General features: G+C 51.9%; 1 long non-coding RNA gene across 3 annotated transcripts in view; it reads left to right on the top strand.

Annotated features, from left to right (window-relative positions):
• LOC134162387 (uncharacterized) overlaps positions 1-23,506 on the top strand; it is a 77,153-nt gene that overhangs the window by 24,449 nt on the left and 29,198 nt on the right. For all 3 annotated transcript variants that reach the window (XR_009964310.1, XR_009964311.1, XR_009964309.1), the window contains exon 2: positions 12,699-12,808. This is a non-coding gene — a long non-coding RNA (uncharacterized LOC134162387). The remainder of the gene's footprint in view (positions 1-12,698; positions 12,809-23,506) is intronic.

Below are 23,506 nucleotides of genomic sequence, written 5' to 3'. Positions count from 1 at the left end.
GGGGACCTGATGGCTCCCTACAAGTGCCTGAGAGGAGGATGGAGCCAGGAGGGGCTGGGCTCTGCTCCCAAGGAACAAGGGATGGGACAAGAGGAACCGGCCTCAAGCTGCCCCAGGGCAGGTTTAGATGGAGCTGAGGAACAATTCCTGCCCCAGAGGGTGCTCAGGCATTGGAACAGGCTGCCCAGGGCAGGGCTGCAGGCACCGTCCCTGCGAGTGTTCACACAGTGTGGAGGGGAGGCCTCAGTGCCATGGAGCAGCGGTGGCCTTGGCAGGGCTGGGAACGATTGGACTGGGTGAGCTTAAAGGTCTCTTCCAACTGAAACAATTCTATGACAGGAAATGTAATGGGGCTCCCAGCATGATAGAGGCAAAAAGCAAGAGCCAGAATGATGCTGGAGGCTGTTTCCGGAATCAGGGCAGACCTGCTGCCATATAAACCATACAGTCACCAGGAGAATCCCCGCTTGGTGATGCTGGGAGGTGCTACTGGAGCTATTAGTGTTGCCTGTTTTTTATAGCCACATTTAATGTAGCGAGTGCAGCCATAAGCCACTTGAACACTTGTGCCAGCAGAGTAAAATGAAGCTGTAAAGCATTTGGATGAGTGGACTGGGGTCACTCAGAGTGAAATGGTCTGGTTACAGGTTCGGCATCAAAAGGGAGTTTCAGAACAGATCCCGATAAAAGCAGGTGAAGGGGGAGCAGCATCAAAGTGCTCCCCACATCCAGTTACCAGTACTGGATGTACTGCAGTAACATTTGAGCTCTCTGGAATGAGTATGGAGCAGCTGATGGGGCCTGGCTGGTGTCTGATGTGCCAGGTGATTGCTCTATCTCTTACCTGTGGATTTCCTTGAGCCCGGGGCTGTGCTGCAGAGCATTTGGCATTCCTGGCTTTGGACAACCCCAGCCTTTCCCTGCTTGTTCCTGTGCTCCCCTGGCCTTGAACCAACCAGCACAGCCACTTAGGTGCTGGGTTGTGGGGCAGCACATGGATCCAGCTTCGCCACCAAACCTCCCTATCCCCAAAGAAGCCAGAAGTGCAAGAAGGGCACCAGCTCCCCCTGAAGGTCTCCAGCAAGCTGGTGGGTCAGAGGGTGGTGAAGGAGAAGCTGGGGTGGAACGGCAGCATCCCAGGGCTGCAGCACGGGAATGGGAATGGGAACGGGCGGTAGGTACCAGCGCCTGCAGCTCGGCGCGGCTGGGCCTGAGGCAGCGTTGCTTAGCAATGGGAGCAGCACAACAGCGAAGGTTCTCATAGCGACAGCCTTAACAACTCCCCTTCTTCCCGATGCTGCCTTCCGAGGAAGGTCTGGGGGCCGCCCTGGAGGATTCCAGCGCTGTTTGAGGCAGCAGGGCTCAGCCAGCGCAATCCTTCAGCAGAGCACCCTCGGGGGATGCCCCTGCCCTCGCAGACACCCTGTGCTCGCACCCCTTAGAGGGCTGCTCTCCGGAGGGAGCTTCTCTTCCCCTGAGCTCCGTTTAGGCACTGGTGGGCACCCGAGCTCCTCTGGAAGGGCCCGTTTCTGTCTCCTCCAGGTTTCGGTGATTCTGCTTTCCGCTGGCTGCAGCTTGGTGTCTGCTTTGTTCCCTGGGTACATCTCGGACATCAGCAGCACCCCTTTGAGGTGGCCTTTAAATATTTGTGGGCTGAAAAGCCATCGCCTGGATACTTGTACACCGTGGCATCTCCATGGAGCTCTGGAGCCTCTGAAATTGGAGCAATTTAGGAGTACCAACATCCCTTCTGGCTTTAATGGCCCATTTACTCCATGTATCACGACAGAGGCTGTATGAATTACGTTGAGGCAAATTGCTGTTTTGTAAGCTGCTCTCTTCGTGTTATTCAGATGCAAGTGTGGAACTGCAAGCTTTGTTTCCTGGGGTTGTAGCGGGGATCATAATGATCCCCCAGTGCCCTCAGAGCTGTACATATCTAATTAAAGGAGAAATACTTTACCATGCACATGGAGATTCACAGCAGAACTGCTTCATGCCTTTGGTGTTTGGCTCTTGCTTCCCTGCACAGCCCTCCCATTCCAGGGTGAAGGCAGGGCTGGTCTGGAGAGCGTGAGGCTCCAAGGAAAAAGCTGCTGCTGTTCCCATGCCTAATCCCAGTAAACTTCCATGGGAGTGTTTGTGTGTGTGCAGTGGTGTAACATGTAGAGAGATGTAATTAAACCCCCATCTCAGCTGATGATGTGCTTAAATCAAAGTGTGTTATCCACAGTGCTGCCTTCTCCTGGGTGTGACTGGGGTATAGGGTGATATATGAGGCTGTCCTGGGCTCAGAGGGGGAGCTCACCCATTGATGGCTTGCTGGCTTTGCAACAACCTTCACCCCAGTGCTGTCCTGGAGGAAAATCAGCTCCTTACAGAAGACCTGGGCAGGAGGGTTTAGCTGGTAACTGCATTGTGTGTGTAGGTCTGGAAAGGGAAACTAATCATTTACCCCCCCCAAACCTGCAGGATAGGAGAAAGTTAAGAGGAAAACCCAGGGGCAGAGAACAGGCCAAGGGAAGAGCTTCTGGCTGGAAGTAGGCTGAGCCTATGAGAAATGCTGTGTTCAGGGGAAAAGGAGGTGAATTGAAGTCACCAAATAAGCTGCCTCTGCCCAGTGGTCATCCCTGGCTCAGGGTAAGCAGAAGCAGGCAGTCATGACTGTGCTGGCCAGATACACCAAACCTGTGGGTGTTCTCGTTGTGAGGTTGATCTGTATTCCTTGGATGCAGGTGCTGGTTTGTTTTACCAGCTGGATGAGGTGCTAAATCTTGATCTTTTTTTTTTGCATGAAAATGTCCATGAACTTCTCCCTCGATTCAGGGTAGTTAAAACAAAATATATGTATCTGTATATATATATAAAAAATTGAATCTATCAAGTTTGAACTTGTTTAAAGTGCAAGAGCTGGATTTCATAGCTAATCAGGATTATCATTATTAAATGACCAGGGTAGAAGTGTAACTATGGATGAAGTGAGTAGTATGTTTGTTAGTCTAAATGAGGCTGGTACTACAATGTGCTTAATCACCGCAGCTCAGTTGGGCTGGTCACCGAAACCTGTGGTGCCTCAGAGCAGCCCCATGGAACTGCAGTGTGTGCTCATGCTACGATCCCATTCAGCCACAGGAGGTCCAGAAGAACTTGTCACAGCAAATGCTTGTCTTTGACCTATGGTTTTTCCTGAGGTGCCTACAGAAACAGCTTGAGATGCCTTGTTGGAAAGCCTGTTGGTCGCTACCTGTCTTGATGGCTATGGATTATGGTTTGGGGCATCTTTTGATCTCTAGAGACATACCTGTCTGTAGCTGCACCAGTAGGACCAGCAGTGTACAGGTGGTTGATCTCTCATTTTAGGATGCTGTGTCCATGCTTCCTCCCTGGCAGCAGTCTGGGAGAGCCCACATTGGCATCAGCCCAGGCGTTTCAGACTCATCGTGGGGCTGAGTGAAACACGTGTGATGGGTAATTACAGGAAACAAAGAGCTGGAGCAAGGCTGGCTCTGGGAAGAGCTCTGCCACACACAGGGCTTTAAAATGAGCTAAACTGAAGAACAAAGTGTGAAGCTAAACTTCTCCTGGTGTGGTGCTTTGAAGATCAGTGAAGCCCTGAGTAGCGCTGTTTCTCTGGAAAATGGATTTGGATTTTCCCTTTCTGGCAGGAGAATGCTCTCTGCAATTCATATAACATCTATTTTCCATCATTCCTTTCCTTACAGGATGGCACTGTTTTTAAATGAGGCTTTTATTTTCCTGATTAACCATGTAATCATTGCTTTTCTGCTTCTCCTTTTTGTCGCTACATTTGAAGGCTTCTCATTCAAGTTTTGTTCCTGCCCTGGCTTTCCTACAGCTTCCAGGATTGCAGCCCATGGAAAGCTTCACTGCTGAAGACTTCTCCTTGAAATAAGTCGGCTAAAATTTACCTGTGCACACAGGGATGGGAGGTACCAAGCAAGCCTCACAGCTTCAGCGCAGCTCTGCCTTTGGTTGGTCAGCAAGTTATCCTTCAAATAAAATGAGTTTTCTGAAGTTCTCCTCCTTTCTTCCTGTTGGTTTAGAAGCCACCGGAGATGTGCCCATGTTGGGTATGGGTTTGTTGGAGAGAAGCAGCTCATATCTTGACACCAGTACCTCCCACAAGGGCATCTTGTACTAAATGCTCCTTAGAAGTAGCCCTTAACTCTTTACTTGTCTTTTAAATGTTTTTGGTTCAGCAAATGTCTCAGCCTGTGGGGTTTGTGCTGCTGTGTCATAGAATCATAGAATTTGTGCATAGAATTGCAACCTCGTTTAGGCTGAAGGGACCTTAAAGCTCATCCGGTTCCAGCCCTGCCACAGGCAGGGACGCCTTCCACTGGAGCAGCTTGCTCCAAGCCCCTGTGTCCAACCTGGCCTTGAACACTGCCAGGGATGGGGCAGCCACAGCTTCTCTGGGCACCCTGTGCCAGTGCCTCAGCACCCTCACAGGGAAGAGCTTCTGCCTAAGAGCTCATCTCAGTCTCCCCTCTGGCAGGTTAAAGCCATTCCCCTTGGCCTGTCCCTACATCCCTTGTCCCAAGCCCCTCTCCAGCTTTCCTGCAGCCCCTTCAGGCACTGGAGCTGCTCTCAGGTCTCCCCTTCAGGAGCCTTCTCTTCTCCAGGCTGCCCCAGCCCAGCTCTCTCAGCCTGGCTCCAGAGCAGAGCTGCTCCAGCCCTCGCAGCATCTCCATGGCCTCCTCTGCACTCGCTCCAACAGCTCCACGTCCCTCTTGTGCTGCTGCCCCAGAGCTGGATCAGGGCTGCAGGGGGGTCTCCCCAGAGCACAGCAGAGGGGCAGGATCCCCTCCCTGAGCTGCTGCTCATGCTCTGGGGGTGCAGCCCAGCACACGGGGGGTTCTGGGTTCAAGGGCACATTGAAGCCAGGTCTCATGGACCAACACCTGCACTCATCTCCAGCTGTGCACAGTGCTGTGGGTAACTCACTGCCGGCAGTACCCAGAGCTGCTGCTGTGAAGCTGCTCAGCAGCACAGCGAGGCTCACAATGGAAGAGGGTGATCCCCGAAGAAGAGGGCACACCACAAGAAGTGTTGTGTACGTTGTGGGGCTTGGGTCATAAAAGGAAGGTCAAGATGTTGGAGCAGATGGATGTTGGAAAAGCAGAGGTGGGGAGTGGTGCAGGAGTTGGTGACAAGCTAGAGTGCCTTGTGCCATTGATAGAGACATCTTGATGGGTGTACAGAGGGTGCTGTGAAGACAAGGACATTTTTGCATATTAAGGAGTTTGCTATAGGAAGAGTTCATCTTCCTCTATGAAAACTTAAGAAGGCTATTAATAGATCCTGGTTTTGTGCTCAGGTTTGGTATTAACTTCTAATTGTACAGTGCTTTGCAAAAGCTGCATTGGCTGCGTTCTTGGCCTTCCCTTTCTGCTGTGTTTTGGTGCTGCTGTGTGTGAATAATGTGTGTGACAAAACCTGTTCAAATAAGGATGAAGCTTATTCATAAACTTCATAACTTTGAGCAGCATTTTTCTTCCCAACTGAAATTATCCCTTGCCCAAGTGTCCCTGGTTTCACGTTTGTAGCAATATGACTGTCAGGTTATTTGAGGCAGTGCTGCAGAGCTCGGCCTGGAGTTGGGCTGGGGAGCTGGGTGCTGAGCTCTGCCCTTAGGATTGCTGCTGAGAAAAGTCTTGGGAATCGATCAACCCAGGAAAGAATCTCCTCTTTAACAGAAAGAAGTGCAAAGGAGTGACATAGTTTGGTTTTCCCTCCCTGCTTTTAATGATGTTCTCCTGCCATTGTATGTACTGTGCTCTCAGGAGGAGTTCCGCCACCAGCCTGGTCCAGCAGCAGTGAACCTGCTTTTCTTTGAGCGCTCAGCATCCTTTAAGGTGTTCAGTTCCAGCATGCTGGTGTAAGCAGGCTTATGTCTGCCTGGTGTGTTTTGTTTCCTATCTCCTTTTGCGCCTTGAGGAGCATGGCTCTCTCTGGTCCTCCATCAGCCTGGCCACCAGCATCACCCTGACCAAAAGCTTATGGAAAGAGCAGTTAGGTAGCAATTGTTAAGAGGTGCTTACTCCGCTTGTACTTGCAGGGTAACTACTTATGAACCAGAAGTGCCCCATATATGTGTTCTACCCAGAAATGACTGGGAGTGCCTGGTGCCTTCCCTGGAAAAGGTGGGTTTGGTGAAACCTTGAGATGTGGGAACTGCTGCTGATAGTGTGAAGCAGCCCCTAGAGGATACAGAATGTAGTCTCTTTCTTCAGACACATATAACATGAACTATACTGGCTGCTTCTGCAGTGGAAGTTTGCAATGTCACTGCCCAGGATAACCTGTGACTCTCTGGGGAAGGTTTTCCTTGCCTGGTTAGTGCAACCGGGTGAAATCCTAGCAGTGACATTGTACGTGTTGTAGTATAGTGTGTGCACCTTGGAGAGCCAGAACGTCCTCTGAAAAGTAGCTTTGGGAGTTTTCTTTGGCTTACGTTAACAAAGGCATGGTCTTAATGATGACACCTCAGCAAAACCAGAACTGGGAGAGTGTTTTAAGGTCAGATGTTGGGGAAAATGCAGCTGGAAAGTGTGTGCTGAGCTTTCCTCACTGGGGTTAACAGAGAGCAGCTTTTGCCCCCTTTGGCTGGCTGGGGGCACTTGGGGCTCTCCTCCCCTCTGGACCTGGTGCTGCCATGGGTGACATCCACGCAGCAGTGACCGCTGCCCTGCTGTGTCTGGTGGGCTGCTCTGCCAGGTGGCATGACAGGGGCCATTTCCCACCTCCTTGCCGACAGATCCTTAGTGTTTTATTTGAGAAGAAACTGGATTTTCCCTTTCCCTTCGGCAGGAGCGGATGTTTCTCTGGAGAAGAGTCTGGGAAAGATTTTAAATTTCAAATGCCAAACACCACAAACGGTTTGCAGACACTGCAGTGATGCTGTTCAGATGTGATGTGTTCAGACCCACTTGTGAGGTGGGCTGATGCAAATCTCATGAAGTTTAACCATGTCAAGTGCAAGGTCCTACACCTGGGTCGGAGCAATCCCAGGCACAGCTACAGGTTGGGCAGAGAAGAGATTCAGAGCAGCCCAAGGAGAAGGACTTGGAGGTGTTGGTCAATGAGAAAATGAACATGAGCCGGCTTCAGTGTGTGCTTGCAGCCCAGAAAGCAACCGTATCCTGGGCTGCATCCAAAGGAGCGTGACCAGCAGGTTGAAGGAGGTGATCCTGCCCCTCTGCTCTGCTCTTGTGAGACCTCACCTGGAGCATTGTGTGCAGTTCTGGTGTCCTCAACATAAAAAGGACATGGAACTGTTGGAACAAGTCCAGAGGAGGCCACGAGGATGCTCAGGGGCTGAAGCACCTCCTGTATGAAGACAGGCTGAGGAAGTTGGGGCTGTTCAGCCTGGAGAAGAGAAGCTGCGTGGAGACCTCAGAGCAGCCTTCCAGTGTCTGAAGGGGGCCTATAGGGATGCTGGGAAAGGACTCTTCATTAGGGACTGTAGTGATAGGACAAGGGGTAACGGGTTGAAGCTTAAACAGGGGAAGTTTAGATTGGATCTAAGGAAGAAGTTCTTTCCTGTGAGGGTGGTGAGGCACTGGAATGGGTTGCCCAGGGAGGTTGTGAATGCTCCATCCCTGGCAGTGTTCAAGGCCAGGCTGGACGAAGCCTTGGGTGAGATGGTTTAGTGTGAGGTGTCCCTGCCCATGGCAGGGGGGTTGGAACTGGATGATCTTCAGGTCCTTTCCAACCCTAACTTTTCTATGATTTTATGTTGAAATCAGCCCCCACACAAGGACCAGGATGCTGGGTGGATCAAAACAGTGCTAACCATCACCTGTGGGACAGCATCACTCCTCAGGTCCTGGGTAAGTGCCTGTGGACAGCACAGGCCTGTAAGACCTGCTCCGGGTGCTTTGACAACACAGGAACAAAATGCAGTGGCACTTGAGCAAGGTGTTCTCCAGGTCCTCAGCATGCTTTGGCAGTGCATCGAGGAGGAGCTTGGGGTACCAAAAATAGCCTGAATCCAGAAAGACTTGTTCTAAAATGAGTCACAGAATCAACCAGGTTGGAGAAGACCTTTAAGATCATCAAGTCTAACCCCTACCCCAGAGCAGCTCAGCAGCAAGCAGCACCCAGTCAGTCCTAGGCTCGAGCTGGAGGTTTGGTGCTTCAGTCCAGCTCTGTTAGTCAAGATGAAGTAGTGGTAGGGGGTTAATCCGAAACCCACCTGGGCTGTGAGCAGAGTGGCAGCATGAGGCAGACCCAGCAGTGTGGGAGCATCTGTTCCCATGGCAACCACTTAATTTAAAGCTATTGCAGAGCAGATGCCACTGCATCAGAAATCCAGGTTTATCTTGTAGTAAGGATGCTGCTCTGCTTCTGTGTGGGAATGCTTGGGACCTGAAGCGCACACAATAAATCCAAGCACTGTGAGCAGCTGTATTTATCTTTGATGAAATAAGAATAAAGCTGCCTAAGGCTTATGCTTTGCATGAAAAATGGGGGGTTTGGGGGTTTCAGAGCACACCTTTGCTTGGTGCTGCCTGATGCTCTCCCCACAGCAGCCTGTCTTATGCCACCCATCCCCACTACCCATCACTGGCACTCAGCTCCTTGGTAGCATCAGTTGCAGGGTTTTTTGTCTCAAAGATCTTCCTGTGAGCCAAGCTGACAGCCTGGTCTGATGTGTGTCTGTGAGCGAGAGCTGCAAATAGACAACCTGGTGGTGTGAGAGGTGGAGCGTGGGGAAAGGCTCAGAGTTCCTGCTGGGGGCTTGGGAAGCTCCAGACAGCTCCTGGGGAATCAGAGTTTATTATTCTGCCTCCAGCTTTGTTGTTTCTCATCCTGAGATGATGTTGTGGATGTGAGAAGACACAGGGACACGTTTCAGGTTTAAAAAGTAATGACAAAACTGTGTCTTGAGACAAGTGGCAGTGAGTGGAAGGTACTGATTAGAGGTTGAACCTGCAGCTGAAGCTCTGGAGGTCAGTGCTGCTGAGGAGCCGCACAGGACCTGGCCGGTGCAGGGTTTACAGAGTGGCAGCTCTAAGCCTGTGAGATGGATTATTTGCGCTCTACAGATTTTCTTTCCTCCTTCCTTAGCCCTGGTAGCACTGGCCTGGCCACCATGTCCTCCAGAGACACGAAAGGGTCTCCGCAATTTAACTGGTGCTGCACTGAATGTCTCTGCCTTTTCTGATGGGTGCTCAGTGCCTCCTGGTGCAGACACCCATCACCCCAGCAGCTCCTCTGCTGAAAGACCTGCCTTTGGTGAAGTAGCTCTTCAGCTCCTTCTAGGAGTTATGTCGGGTATGGATTTCTACCATGTGCTTGCTGCTACAGTTCAGTTTGTCTAATTCGCAGGCACTGGTTGTCTTTTCCAGTTTTACATCAGTATCCTCAGGTAGTAGTGAGTTTTTTCCCGTTTCATGTCCCAAGACTTGGAATGCAGTGTGGGGATTTACTGCAGTCAGTTTCTTGCCCTTCCTGCTGATGTGCCTTGTCACTCTAGCAGTGAAGTGAGCAGCTGAGCAACTCACACCTTTTTGGCAGAGGCTTTCACTGCAGGCAGCTGCATCCATCAGGGATGGAAAGGTTCTGGTTCCTGCCAGGTATCATAAACTCAGGTTTGGGCTGGAAGAGCTTCTGCCTAAGAGCTCATCTCAGTCTCCCGTCTGGCAGGTTAAAGCCATTCCCCTTGGCCTGTCCCTACATCCCTTGTCCCAAGCCCCTCTCCAGCTTCCCTGCAGCCCCTTCAGGCACTGGAGCTGCTCTCAGGTCTCCCCTTCAGGAGCCTTCTCTTCTCCAGGCTGCCCCAGCCCAGCTCTCTCAGCCTGGCTCCAGAGCAGAGCTGCTCCAGCCCTCGCAGCATCTCCATGGCCTCCTCTGGCCTCGCTCCAACAGCTCCACGTCCCTCTTGTGCTGCTGCCCCAGAGCTGGATCAGGGCTGCAGGGGGGTCTCCCCAGAGCACAGCAGAGGGGCAGGGTCCCCTCCCTGAGCTGCTGCTCACGCTCTGGGGGTGCAGCCCCGCACACGGGGGGGTTCTGGACTCAAGCTCACACTGAAGCCGGGTCATGGGGAGCTTCTCCTCACCCCATCTGAGTATCAGTGACTCCAGCTAGCTGAAAAATCAGTTCCTAAATTCCCTTTCTGATTCGACTTTGAGTCGATACCCAAACGCTCTTGGTTCTCCCAGCCTGCTTGGTCTGTGTATGTGTGAGCAAGCTGTTCTTGTGCCCCCATTTAAATCTGGTGTTCCTCGAGTTGCTTTTGCAGTCCGCAGATGGAGCCCTGTATAAAAATATTGTGGCAAAATGCTGCCCAACTGCCAAAAAACAAAGGTATTTGGAGGAGGTCTGAAAGGCCTCATGTAGGGGGAACGGATGGAAGTGTCACTTTGTACCATACCCAGTGCACAGCCGTGCTTTGGGCTGCGCAGCTTGGCTCTGTTCTGGGGAGGCTCTGCACAATCCAGCGCTGCTTCAGAAGGTCTCTACTAGGAATTAATGTATTAATTATTAATAACTTGCAAACTACATATGCCCTGGCAGCCCAGAACCTCCCTACAGGCCCTTTCTCACCAGGGGCTGAGCCAAAATGTGCTGTTTACTCAGGAAGTTTGTGGCTCGCTGTGAGGTGTTCCAGATTTTTGGCTTTGCTGGTGTTTAAAAAAATCTGTGGAATATTAAAGTACCAAAAGGTATTCAGAAAAGGGGAGTTTGCTGCGTGAAAATGCTGGGTTGGATGTGGAGAGCAGCTCCTCTGCCAGCCACAGCCACTCGTTCCTCTGATGAATCATTATGATTTGCCCTGGATTAGCCACTTAGCAGGAAATTGCTGCTGCCTTTATCAGCCTCAGTGCGGGGTGGATGTGTTTGAGCAGAGGGACAAAAGGCATTCGCTTTAAACACCCATGTGCCAAAGCAGCTCAGCGCTTCTGGCAGCTGAAACGAGTGGGAACACAAACCAACAGGACCCAAAGTGGGAAAAATCTGTGCACGTACAGAAAGGTGAAGAGAGGATGCAAGGAGGGAAGCACTTCTCCTTTTGGCGTGACCCAGCGCTGGCCCACCTACCTGGGCTTGCTCACAGGGCCACAGACATGTAACCGTGTCTTATTGGCTTTATCTGCCTCTGGTTCATGCCCATCTGCACTCTACCCATCAAGTTTTTCTCGTGTTCTGTGTCAGGACATCACACCCTGTTGGGAAGGGAAACACGGATTTGATTGTCATTCCTGCCATGCCCAGGAGGTGTAGCATGGATACAGAGGTAGGGGCCCCACTTTGATAAGGGACCCCCAGTCTCCTATCTAGACATTGAGTGCTTTGTCTAACTAATACTTCTTCATCTCCTTTGCTGCTTTGCAGGGGAAAGAGTGAGAACTTTGTGGTTTTGTCAGTCTTAGGCTGTTGTCTCTGTGCTCTGTGTATGCACACAGCAGTGGGCACCTCTGATGTGTCTGTGCTTCTGGCTGGTTGGGAAGGTCGGTGTGGGGCTGGCTGGAGCTCACAGCTCACAGCCTCGGCATTGCTGACCTCGGGGGTGCCTCTCTCCAGGTTCCCGGTTGTCACAGACTCTCAGAATGGTTTGGGTTGGGAGAGACCTTAAAGCTCCTCCAGCTCCAAGCCCTGCCATGGGCAGGGACCCCTTCCGCTAGAGCAGCTTGCTCCAAACCTCATCCAACCTGGCCTTGAACACTGCTGGGGATGGAGCATTCGCCACTTCTTAAGAGCTTGAAATATAATGCTAAAATAGGAAGGAAAAGAGTAGGAAGAATACAGTAACCCCTTATTTTTCATTTTTCTTCCAGGCATAGGGTAAGGTTTGCATTAGGAAGTTTTCTTCCCTGTTTAAGGGTATTGCTGTACTAACCTTTTAATAACTGACCCCTTTGCTATCATCTGCTGGGGCACACGTCTTCAGAGGCTAGTGGTCCCTGCACAGGGGCTGCTCGTGGGGCTCTGGAAGGTGGCAGCTCCTCACCCCACTCTTCCAGGGGCTGAATTTGAATGGAGGTCCTGGTGGGCAGTGGATCAGGCACCAGTCACAACCTCTCTGCTCAAACTGCTTCCAGCACACCCTGTCCCTTCCCACCGTCTCCATCTTCCCCACAGTCTCCATGTACAGAGGAGATGGGATGCCGGCAGTCTGACAGTGTTTGGGCTCATCAAGAGCATCTTTTTAGTTCCCTGTTCCTACTGCAGGTTGGCTGTTCCTGCATTCAGGAGCAGAGCACCCATGTGGGGACACCCAGATCTGCTCAGGGAAGGGCACCCTGTCACTGCTCCCCTGTGAGCTGGGCCTGTTCCTCCAGAGCCCTGCTGGGACTCTGCAGCCCTGGATGCAGCACCTCTGAGCAGGCATTCCAGTCTGCCTGTGCTGTCCTGTTCCACATCCATCTCCTGGTCCCGGTGCAGGCAGCAGACCCAACCCCTCTAAGGCACCCAGAGACACACGGGATGGGTTTTGTTTCTGGTACTATTGCAAATGTATGTATTTATCCTGCTGTCGTATCTTATGTGCCAGCTGCTATAAAAATGCATGATTTCAGATCTCAGCAGCCAGCACAGGTAGGGAGGAGGGAGCCCTTAAAATTCAGCTCGTTTAGGGTAATTTTTAATCTCTCTCCCTAATTATTTAATCACTGAAGTAGTGCTGAGGATGTGCCATAAATAATGCTCTGTGTCTTCTTCCCCACTAGCTGCTCCATCTCGGCCGAGGCGCAACACAGCGAGGCACAGCTCCTTCATCTCTTATTCTCATTGATCTGAATGCACATGACTCAGTAGCACTGGGGAAAGGAAACCAAAGGTAACTTCATATTTTCACTTGCTTTGACAAACCGTATTTCATTAAGAATCTTGTACGTGTGGGCTTTTACTCGGTGTGTGTACACACACTCACCCGGTGCCTTTGGTGGTGGCAGTGCTCACCTCGGTGTGGGCTGTTCTCTATAGCATTGCTGTGATAAATTAGGAAAAGGATTTGTCAATAAAATAGAATGAAGCGGAATTACATCAAGGTGTAATGTATGAGACAGCAATTTGCTAGCTGTTTAGCAGACACATGGGGGTGTGCATGCAAGATGTTTCCTCACGGTACTTTCTGTCCACGAAGGGCTTTCAGTGCCTTTGTGACTCCCCCTCAGTGACCTTGAAGAGGGATGAGCCCTTGTGCCTGCCCCTTCTGTGTTTAGCAGAGTGTGGCTAGAAAGGGAATGGTAAATATGGTCAGTTCTGGAGAATGAGCTGTCCAACTCTGAGCTGGGTCACTACTCATGATGCAGAACAGCGTCCACATCCCTGTGAGATAGTGCAAACCCTCCTGAGCAGGTCCAGGTGAGCTGGTGGGATGTTGCAGGATGCCCACACGTGTTGCTGGAGCTGTCTGCTCCCTGTTGCACCTCAGGTGGACTTTGTGCATTGCAGCATTCCTTCGGCCAGGGCTGAGCTTGGACCTCGTGCTTGCCAAGAGCTCGTCCCCGGGGCAGAGGCTGGGGGAAAGAAAGAGAAAGAAAAAGCCTTTCCCTGTGCAGTGTTTGAAAGATGTACCCTTGAAAGTGCTGAGGGATTATAATCACCTGTCCTTAAGACTGCTTCTGCTTGGCTTCATGTAAATGGGCTTTTCACATCCCTTCCTTGCCTGTGGCCTTGCCCTGCTGGCTCACAGGGCATAGGTGGGGATTAAAGCTCCAAACCATCAAAACAGCTAGGGAGCACCAGGAAAAGCAATCCAAGGCAAGTGAAAGCTCTCCGGATCCTTTATAACAATTCTTTATAACAGTCTTCCAATACCTGAAGAGACCAAGAAAGCTGGAGAGGGGCTTGGGACAAGGGATGTAGGGACAGGCCAAGGGGAATGGCTTTAAGCTGCCAGAGGGGAGACTGAGATGAGCTCTTAGGCAGAAGCTCTTCCCTGTGAGGGTGCTGAGGCGCTGGCACAGGGTGCCCAGAGAAGCTGTGGCTGCCCCATCCCTGGCAGTGTTCAAGGCCAGGTTGGACACAGGGGCTTGGAGCAAGCTGCTCTAGTGGAAGGGGTCCCTGCCCGTGGCAGGGGGTTTTAACTGGGTGAGCTTTAAGGTCCCTTCAACCCAAACCAGGCTGGGAGTCTGTGATTCCTTTTGAAACTCCTGCAGTGCCTGTTTGCCATGCTGGGCACACGACAGAGCCGGTTCCAGCTGGGAGCTCTGGGCAGAGCCAAAGCAATAGCACATGCAATTCTACTGACATAAATTAATTTTTCTTGGAGTTCTTCGTGAAGGGTTTAAATCTTGCATGAAGCGCTCAGGTGTCAATGGACGCTTCCTCAAACCCTTTCTTTGCGTTTCCCTGTGAGATGTACAGGCTCTGGAGGGTGAAGGCAGATAGAATTGTCTGAAATGTCTTGACCTGGGGTGGCAGGAAAGGAAGAAGCAATGGCTCTCCCACCAGACACAGGGGAGGTGCAGCTTGGCTCCAGCAGGGAGCTGGACACAGGAGCACCCAGGCTGGAAAGGGATGGCAGGTGAAGGTGTTGCTGTCCTGCTGTGCCTGGGTGCTGCTTCCAAGCTCCCAGCCAGCAACCAGCCGGCAGTCATATTTCCTCTCCTGGCATTGCTTTGACACCAGGTATCTGCTTTCCAGGAATGCAATTTAATCCGTGGAGAGGCGAGTGTGTCACATTAATGGGAAGAGCGTGTGGCACACATCCAGTCGTTTTTACATGAGCCATAATTCCCTCACAAGATGCAGTGGGCATCCTGCGTCGAGGATGCACGTCTGTCTTGTCACCCACGGCTGTGGGGCACTTCAGTGTGTGTATGGGGGAGAGGGAGTTGTGCCATATCCCAGGTGTGCCTCAGAGACTGGGATGTCCCAGATCCCAAGGAGGGAGACTCTGGTGTTCCTTATTAATCACTTCTCCTGCAAATGGATTAAGTGCAGAGCAGCCCAGCAGTCTCTGGTACTTTTCTGCCCTGTCTCCATAGCGACCCATTTATTCAGGAAAAGTCCCAATTTTGTGCTCTAGTATTTGTAACCTTTTAAGACAATTTGGAACTATTTTGATTGGAGATGTTTAGCACCAGCTGTAAACGGGTGCTGGCTGCATGGGAGGAGCTGGAGCTGCCTTTCCTCAGCCCTCCAGACCTGTACTCATCCTCCTGCTTTGGTGCTGCTTTTGGTGCAAACCAGGCTGGGATTTATGTAGGGAATGTGCTGAGTACTTTCCATTCCCATTAAAATCATTTTGCACTGGAAGCCGAATGAGGGCAAGCTGTTGCTGTAAGCCTGCAGTATGATAGTGCTGGTGCTGTGCTTCATGAGGACCCCTTGCAGCCAGTCTCGCTGCAGCTCCTGGGTGTTCGGTGCTGTGCTGGGGCTTACATGCAGCCTACGACTGCACATCAGCCCTGGCTGCAGGGGAACTGATTCTTCCCATGTTCCAGATGCTGAGCTGGGATGTGAAGGCCTGCACCACAGAATCATAGAACCAAGTAGGTTGGAAAAAACCTTTCAGATCATCAAGTCCAACCGATGCTCAGCCCCAGGGTCAGCTGCAGGTTGGTTGTCCAGGGTGTGTTTAAGGAGACTGGATGTAGCATCGCCCACAGTGGTGCTGACCCATTTTGGGGGGTGTAAGTGGCACAAAGACACAGTTGTACCCAGTGTGGTCACTGCAGTACCGCAGGGTGGCCCAGGTCTCCTTCTCCAGGTGGGGCACTGTTCACTTTTCTTCAGTGAAAAAGATATCTTCTGGCTCAGCCAGCCCTGAAGGGTCCATCCCTGCTCCCTCAGCAGCTTTCCTGTAGGCATCCTGGCTGGGAGAGATCGCACCCCTGCTCCCAGGAGCTGCAGCTGGAGCATCTCGGGTTTTTTCTAGCACTTTCCAAAGGGAAGTTGATCTAAAATCTGAGCCAACATTTTGTTTTGAACATGGCAAAAATCTGTAAAACCTTCCATGTAAAAGAAATATGAAAGCAAGCTGCTTCCCTTTGAAAACTCCCCTGTAGAGAGCTTCAAGACTTTGCTCTTAAAGGTCTGTGCTTTATTCTCTTTGATACACTGATTGTAATGCATCGCATGGTGGTAGGGCCTTGGTCCCTTGGGTGCTCATGAACCTCATCCTCACACCCATGGAGGGGATGCAGGGCAGAAGGGGGGTGTGGGGTGCTTGGGTGAAGCCAGGGAGGGGCGAGGTGCCCGCCCCTGGCACAGGGGATGGAGGGGATGAGGAGGTTTCATTTCGTGGGACAATGGGTATCGATGACAGCAGCTGTATCTTGTTGGGTATGGAATGGGCCTCGGGCTGAGCAATGGCTGGACTGGATGCCATAAAGGGTGCTTGGATTGCCTGGTCTGCTGCATGGAGGAGGCTGGGGCTGCTGGCTTGAAGTCAATACAGAGGACACCCATAGATCTGTCAGCGTGTCGCCATGTCCCAAAGCCTGAGCTGCAGCAAGACCCACACCGGCAGCAGATCCACATCTGAAGATGCTTGAACATTGCCAGCTGCCCCCTGCACACCAGTGGCTCCAGTGACCCCCCACCCTGTGTGCTGTGGGAGCGGTGAAGCGGGGAGCTGACCCTGCAGGACCCCCGGGAGGCCCACATGGAGCAGACGGAGCCCTTTCCTCTGAGTAGCACAGGTCAAAAGTCCATAAATAGCAGGGAATGCAAACTGCAGCCTGGCTGAAGCTGTGGGAAAGGTGGCAGCTCAGGGTCCTGCAGCTCTTCAGCCAGTCGCTTCCACATTCAACCTGACCGCTCCGCGAGGCAAAGCAGCTCACTCGCTGCATCTTAACCTGGCCATGATAAACCAAGGTCTCTTCTTCCCACTTCCACCTCTTCACCAGGCAGATTGGTGGCAGGACGCAGCAGAAGTGACAGCTCTGTTGCACGCGCAGGGAAGCCCCAGCACGGAGTTCAGTTTGCAGATACAGGTCCAGAATCTATTCCTGGTGGAAGAGCAGAGTCAATCCGGGATAACAGCCTCAGTGTTATCCCTGTAGCACAGCCCCCAGAGACTCTTTTCGGCAGTGAGCAAGGTCAAAACTTCCACCCGGATTTATCCCTGTGCAGCTAAAAGTGGCAGTTTTCCTTGTGAAAAGAAGCGATGCGGATGCCTGGGAAGCAGTGATGTGTCATGGCCAAGGGGGCAGCCACAGACCCATTTTCTAGCAGGTAACGGCCCAGATTTGCTCCTGAAGACCTCCTTGATCTTAACTAGTATGAGCTTCAATGCATTGTCATAGGGGAGACTTCTCCTTTCAATCAGGGCAAGATGAACAAGGGGAGAAGAGCCCCCAGGCTGCAGTGTGCTCCTGCCTCTGCTGCCCCACAGCTGCTGCAGGGACCTCGGGCTGCTCAGAGGAAAACCTTTGGATTGCTCAGCTCCAGAAACATCACATGTGCATGGTGGTAACGGTTTTTATCACCTTGCTGCCTTTTTCTCCCAGTTCTGAGCAGCCTCCTTTGCTATTTCTGTAATGATTGATGCCAAGCAAAGCCAGTACTGCCCTTCCGTGGCTGAGGCTGTGCTATGTTCTATAGGCTCTGGGCTCATTCACATTGTGTCTCAGTCCACTGCTGCTTTCAGCCTCCTCTGAACCAGTCACGGATGCAGTGGCACACTTAGCTTCTAAGAGAAGTAGAAATATGTTTTATAGAACCCCAGCCTGGTTTGTGTTGGAAGGGACCTCAAAGCTCATCCAGCTCCAACCCCTGCCACAGGCAGGGACCCCTTCCACTAGAATAGCTTGCTCCAAGCCCCTGTGTCCAACCTGGCCTTGAACACTGCCAGGGATGGGGCAGCCACAGCTTCTCTGGGCAGATGGTGTTTACTGGTATAAAGCTGTGATTTAACAAAGTCTGGTAGTAAATGGGACAGTGATTTGACAAGATTCAATGGTGAGGTACATGTCATTATTTACTGCATAGAGGACAGGTTAGGATTAGCCCTTGGCTATTGCATTGTTATCTGTCTCCCCGGAATTGAGTGGGATGTGGCCATTATGACCCAAATGCCCCCATTGCCACACCACTGCTGGTTATCACTGGAGCAGAGCTGGGAAATAAAGGTCAGGTTGGAGGGGGAGCATGTTCTGGTATCCTCAGCCCAGCTCCCTGCCTCCTCAGGGCCACGCCAGTGCTGGTGTCCCAGGAGGGAGAGCGACAATACTCGTGGATGCCTGGGGGCGGACAGGTTGGCACAGTGATAAACCTGTGACATTTGGTGTGAAATGTGCAATTTCATCATTTTCCTAACTTTTGAGAGCCGTTAATGAGTTGACCCATGTGGAATCCTCTGCTCATTCCTGGTTAACCCCATGCTAGGACTTCTCTGTTGCTCCCATCACATTGCCTTCTGCCTCAGTTTGTGCCCCATCTGCTCTCTGCACGATGCTTTGTCCTGTGGCATGGAGCTGTGTCTGGGTGTGGGTCTGGGGAGATCTCTCCTTCTTGGAGACGATGCATGTTTTGGGGGCAGAGCCTTTTCCTGATCACCAGCACAAACACAGGTTACGCAGTGAGAGCAAACGTGGTGGGTCCTGAGGACTCTGCCTAAACCCAAGCACGGCTCATGGCCCTGTGTTGGCTTTGATTTCTCTGCCAGTGATGAAAGAAACCCACAAGCTCCTTCCCACCTTGCTCTGCAGATCGCTTTTGGCATAAGCTGAAGATTAAAGACACTTGGCTCACCCAAGGTGCACAGTGTCCTGCTGCCCATGCCTATCCTCATGCTCTGAAATGCTTGGTAAGATAGCTGTGATCCAGTCTGGACCGCAGTGAGATCAGAGGCTCGAGTCCAGATTGGAATCTCTGTCTACACTGTGCCATTAGATATAGCTGGGAGCATGGGGAAGCTTTGCTGTTCACGCATTAGGGAGCAGACAGTGTCCCCCCAGGAGGTGATGTGGTGCCTGCCAAACTTTGCCTTAAGCTGCAGAGTTACCACACGGTGTAGGACCCCGTGGCTGCAGATGGAGGTAGCACTTTGAGCTGCTCAGCCCCCAGGGAACCTGCGTACTACCATGAGCAGGACAGCCCATGGGTAAAATCCAGGGAGACCTGAGTTTCAGAGCAGCATGTGCTCAGGGCTGTTAATCTTGGAATCAGCCAGGTTGGAAAAGCCCTTTAAGCTCACCCAGTCCAACCATTCCCAGCCCTGCCAAGGCCACCACTGCCCCATGGCACTGAGGCCTCCCCTCCACGCTGTGTGAACACTCGCAGGGACGGTGCCTGCAGCCCTGCCCTGGGCAGCCTGTTCCAATGCCTGAGCACCCTCTGGGGCAGGAATTGTTCCTCAGCTCCATCTAAACCTGCCCTGGGGCAGCTTGAGGCCGTTTCCTCTTGTCCCATCCCTTGTTCCTTGGGAGCAGAGCCCAGCCCCTCCTGGCTCCATCCTCCTGTCAGGCACTTGTAGGGAGCCATCAGGTCCCCCCTGAGCCTTCTCTTCTCCACACTGAACCCCCCAGGTCCCTCAGCCCTTCCTTCTCAGACTAAATTCCATAAGACTTAACTCCATTGGTGTCCAAGGAGACAGGGAAAAGCTCCACTTCCCTAGAAAAAAAAGGGAGATGCATAACTCTGCCCTAACATGACTATTTCAGCTGCACCTCAGTACTTGTACCACTGCCCTGGTGCCCTCCCAGCTGCAGTCTAGATGCTGTAGCCATCGTGTGGAAGGTGGGAAGAGCTTTGCCAAGCTTGGAATTTGCCAAATCAAAGGAGTGAATGATTCTGTGTAAATAAACAGCAAATATTGATGATGGGTTTGCATTTGGAAGGTATGGTGGTGATTTGGATTAGTGCTCTTGGCTGCCTCACAGCGCTGGTGGCCAGAAATAGTCCTGTATTATGGGCAAAAGAAAGAGCATCTCAAACAGCTCAGTACAGATTTGGAGAGAATCCTTTAAATATTAACTGCATGCGCCTGAGAGAAGATGACCTGGGGGAAAGAGACACTCTGGAGCATCTCATGCTCTCTTTTCCTTACCAGTAGTGATCTGTTTAAAGACGCCTGCCGCATCTGGGGCTCTGTGCATGGGGTAGGTACAGTTCTTGCCCACTAACTGTAGTTTGGTACACTCCTATACAACCCCCTGCTCCCAGCTGGGCTCCCTCCCTCCCTGCAGCCCTTGGCAGGAGGAATTTGGGTGATCCAGGGCTCTACTCGTGTGGAAGGCAGGAGGGGCTGGCTGAGCCCTGTGTGCCCATCCAGCCTGGAGCAAATGGATTCCCTGGCTGTGCAATTCCTACAGGGAATGCAATGCCTGGTTGGGCTCCAGGCGCTGCAAGTTTGAGTAACCAGAATGTCACCCTAAGTAACACTCCTCCTCACTTGGCTTTCCTCTACCAGGGATTCAGAGCATTTGGATTCAGCCCTACGCAGCTGCAGGAGGGGCTTTCAGGCAGCGTATGAACACCCCTGTGGTGAAACCAGCTTAGCAACAGGAAAAATGGAATGCTTTGGAAGCCCTTTGTAGGGAGCAAGAAGGGGAGAGCAGCAGGAGCACAGCCTTGGGGGCTCCTTGGGTTTGGCTGAATTTGGGCAGCGGGGACGGGGGATCCCTGTGATGGGGTCCATGGTCGGGGGAGCTTTCTGCAGAGGCCTGGGCAGGCACATGCAATGGGTTTCTCTCAACCTTGTGCAGAGAGGAGAAATTCCATTATTCCCATTAATCCAGCAGCCTCCCCTGCTTCCTTTGTCACTGCATGTGCGTTATGAACTAGTGAATGCTGCTGAGCATGAACAGCCCAGCAATTCCTCATCTGTAGCAGCCCAGAGCTTGGGTAGGTAACCTAACAGTGGTGCTGAAGTTATCCCCTCCCGTGAGAGGACATCCTTTCTGCTTCCAGAAACATGAGAAATGAATCTGGAAACGAGTTTATGATGGAGGCTGTTGGTGAGTGCCTGAACCCTGCCTGTGAGCAGTGCCATTGGGTAACCAGGCCTCCAACACCTTTGGACCCCCCCAGGAATGTGTGACGGGTGGACATGATGCTCGTGGGACCAGATGGAGAAGGATGCTATTTCTCTGTGATCTATCTTTGAAGCACACAACTTCAAAGCTTTCAACAGCATTACCCAATGCAGTGCTGCTCGGCTGGGCATGGAGAACCAAGGGCTGCAGGGGCAGGCTGGTGTCCCAGGTCACAGAGCTCTCCCTGTGCTCCCCATGCACCAGACACAGCCTCAGATGAATTCCACACCAGCCCTCCTCTTTGGTGTCGCTCAGTTGAGTGTTTTCAGGAGGCTGGGGATGTTTTGGTTCCTCTCCCCCATCCCTCACGAGCCAGAGAAGGTAATAGACAGCTTTAAGCAAAGCTGCTCATCTAGAAGCTTTTAAATAGAACCTGGTAATGGCACGAGGCAGCTCAATGCAGTGCTCGGTACCAGAGCACGCAAATTCCGTATGTTCCACTGTATTTTATCTGTTTCCACCAGTGTTTTCTTTAGGTCTTTAACTTACATATGCCCAGTAACAAACTGGACAGGTTTAGGTATTTAAGTATTTATAGAATCAAATGCACACATTCAAATTCAGTGCTTGGTGTACTTCGAGACAGCAGAAGAGGGGTCGTGGTGATGCTGCTAGGCTGGGCTGGCACCTTCTGCCAGGGGTTTGTGTCCAGGAGCTGGGGGAGCCCCTCAACAGCTGGTGATGGGCAAGAGGTGGCTCATCTGTCATGAAACACAGCCCTGCTGCTCTGCTTGAGGAGTGCTCAGTGCTGTAATGAAATGCAGCTCATGGCACTGCTTAACCAGCTGGTGGGGTATCAGCTGCAGGGGGAGCGGTTTACAGCACTGGCTGCTGCCTGGGGACATGGAACTGCAGTTCAGTTCAATAGAAACATCTCTAGGAAGAAGCAACCTTGTTCAGCTCAACGGTAACAAACCAATGTCTCATTAAAATGAGACGTTCTTGATTGCTTTCTAAATGGAGCTGATGACTTTGTTAATCTGAAGTGACGAGGCAACTCTGTCAGCAGGATGGATGGCAGAGACCATGCTCTGGATGTGATGCAAATGGGAGCTGCTGGTCCAAGGCCACCATATGGGATGTGTCTGGGGCCCTGTGCCCCCTGCTGTGATCCGCCTTCCCCAAATATTTGGAGTGGAGGCTGTTGGACAGTTGTCTCTCCTCATGTGTCCACCTGCAGAGAGCTGGTGCATAGGAAATGCTGGAGAAGAAAAGCAGCATTGGTAACTAAATGCCTTTTTGTATATAATTAGCCTCTGGAAAAAAGAGCCACTACCTCTTGATCCATCACCCCACAGATATCAGTCACCTTCAGCCCCACCTTCAGGCAGCTGCTGTTTCATCATGTGGTATTTATACAGCTCAAACTGGGGAGCCTGAGATGAGCTCTTAGGCAGAAGCTCTTCCCTGTGAGGGTGCTGAGGCGCTGGCACAGGGTGCCCAGAGAAGCTGTGGCTGCCCCATCCCTGGCAGTGTTCAAGGCCAGGTTGGACACAGGGGCTTGGAGCAAGCTGCTCTAGGGGAAGGGGTCCCTGCCCGTGGCAGGGGTTGGAGCTGGATGGGCTTTAAGGTCCCTTCCAGCCCAAACCAGGCTGGGGTTCCAGGATTTGATGCTCTGAGGCATTTTGGTGCAGAAGCAGCTGCCGGCTCATCATGGAGCCTTGTGGCATTGTGATAGCCCATGTTTGGCCTGGGCTTGCTGAAAAACATGCTTAACGTCTTTAAAGGTTGCCTAAAGGCAACCAGGAATTTAGAATAAACTTACTCCCTTCAAAACCAGGCTTTGAGCTGTGGAACAATATAGGGGAGGGAAACGCATCCCTGGGCAGTGACTTTGGGCACCTCTGGTGCAGGTACCTGCCTGCCCCACCACAGGGCTGGTAACATCATCCTCCTAAGAACCTCTGCAAAACTCCTGCCTGGGTTTCACCGTCCTGTGATTGAGCTGCAGTGGCTGATAACAGCCTTGAGGAGGGAGGAAGATGAGGAAAAACCACTTCTCAGGTGTAATTGCTCTGTGCTAACAGCAATGAAATGTGGAAGTGTTCCCAGAAAACTGAATCCTTGTGGGATAACTGCTCCCTGCTCCAGTCTGGCAGCTCTTGCCTGGACTCTGCACATCCCAGCCCTGTTCTGCAGCTCTGCCCAGTGCATATCTTCCCTGTTACATATGTGTCATGCACTAGACCGTTTATGAGGTGCAAGGAGGATGGATTGCGAGCATCCTCCTCCCTCTGCAAAGACCAGGTTTGCTACAGAGTCCTGAATTGCTGGATTTTGCTCCTGTGTCTGCTGCTGTGTGAGGCTTTAGTGGAGCTGGGAGAGCAGCAGCTCTGGCCATCACTGTCCACCTTCTGTCTTTGGCCTCTCCATTGTTTTATTCTATCTCCAGTGAAAGTCCATTTTCCTCTGTTTCCTCTCGCTGTGGCAGGCAAAGGGCGGTTGTACTGGTGCGGGATGGCTGGTTGTTTAAAAGAGAAAAAGATGCCTCTTATCACCTTAGTCACAAGCTGATTTTTCTATGGAAAAATTACTGCTGTCTCCTG

This window comes from Pezoporus occidentalis, unplaced genomic scaffold (genome assembly GCF_034315485.1).
Source record: "Pezoporus occidentalis ecotype Australia unplaced genomic scaffold, CSIRO_AGI_Poc_V1 ctg188, whole genome shotgun sequence".
In the NCBI taxonomy this organism is placed as follows: domain Eukaryota; kingdom Metazoa; phylum Chordata; class Aves; order Psittaciformes; family Psittacidae; genus Pezoporus; species Pezoporus occidentalis.
This window is presented reverse-complemented; position numbering and strand designations above follow the sequence as displayed.